A 1,730-nucleotide genomic window follows, 5' to 3' on the forward strand; every position below is an offset into this window, starting at 1 on the left:
CTTAATCTATTTCCCTGAAAGACTATTAAATAATCTGGTTGAAAATTATACATCTATTTTTATCATACAGTTTATGAGAAAATGTTCATACGGATGGTATAAAAAAAATAAACTTTTAACATTCTAAAATTACGTTTTAGAAGATGATTTAAACTATCAACCTCTGTGACTCGCATAGGTTTTACATAGGAGAGTTACAAACGAAAATGTTCAGAATAATTCACATAAAGGCCTCATTGGCAAACTTGAGTCAGCTTCGGACTTGAATACCATAAATTTCTAATGAAAAATAGATATTTCGGGTAAGAGTTAGAATTAATTGGAATGAGAAATAATTGAGTTTACCTGAGATCCATGTAGCCTGCTCCTCATCTCTCCTTGAAGCTAGCAGCATGAGATTACATTAGCTGCTACTAGCATACAGATCTCTGAGAAACCGTTGGTGTACGAGTTGCATGGAAGGCGTCAAAGAAAAAGCGTTGAATAATAAAAATATTTTGATATTCTTTTTAAAACGGTCCTTTGGGTGTCTGACTATGTTAGGAAAGCTAAATCATAGGAGTTTTCTTTTAATTAAAAAAAAATAGTGATCATGGCGCAAACAGGTTTGGAGCTGATGCTCCAACTCAAATTCTGTCCTTAAATATATGCATGACACAAAAATTCAACAAAATATAACCACTGATATAATATATCTTTACTTTATTTTAAGACTCACTAAACGCATTGAACATGTCTTAACAGAATATCCTCATCTACATGTTTGGATTTGAAACAGCATCTTTGATGAATAAAACAACATCACATTTTATGAAAAACACCAAATTGTTAAAAGTTTCCTAAAAGAGGAAAACAAAATCATTTTTGTGACAAACTCACATGCCATACAAAATACACTTTACCAAAATAAGCAAGTTTGCATTTTACCTGTATTTCTAGCGTATTTAGCCACGATAGCTTTGACCTTATAATAAATCATAGTACTCATTGTTTAAGATTGCATTATACAATGTGTGATAAAAGAAAATAAGTGAAAATTTTAAAACGACAATGTCATGTTCCATTTTGCCCCCCAAAAGTGCTAATTTAGTATTTAACGATGATTAAAGCAAGCTGTTTCTTACAGAAAAAAATATATACTGTATATCAAGAGGCTTCATGTACACCAAGTTAAGACAATGTGTTTCATACACAGTTATCCTCAAAAGTGCTTGTTGAAGTCTGCGCAGACTAGAATAGAAAACAAAATGTACAGTACATTGGCCACATGTTAGCTTTGTGTTATTTATACAAATATACATTTAAGATTAATGTTATTTTATACACATTCCTATACTGAATTAATCAATCATTAATAAACCAGTTAATTTAGCTGTTCATCTCTTGTTGTTTAGACATTAAATAAAATATATTAACCATCTTTTTCTCAAACATGCCTGTCTTACTTTTACTTTTCAAATCTCTAAATTTAAGACAATATCTTCATAAACAATTCACATGTTCCCTTTGAGGTCCCACAAAAGCCATTGCAAAAAAATATGAAACTACTGGTGATTGGCGAGAGCATGATCCCCAGCAGCAACTTCACTACACACTTTTTTTTAGCAGCTCCTGAAGGTAAACAAAAAAAAAACACTTTCAACACAACAGTCTGTTGGTCTCGCAGGGGATAAAGTGCTGTTCTCCTTTGGCCCCGGTGTGGAATCTGATAAAACCAGTGATCAGAAGAA

Source organism: Ammodytes marinus, assembly GCF_949987685.1.
Source record: "Ammodytes marinus genome assembly, chromosome: 3".
In the NCBI taxonomy this organism is placed as follows: Eukaryota; Metazoa; Chordata; class Actinopteri; order Uranoscopiformes; family Ammodytidae; genus Ammodytes; species Ammodytes marinus.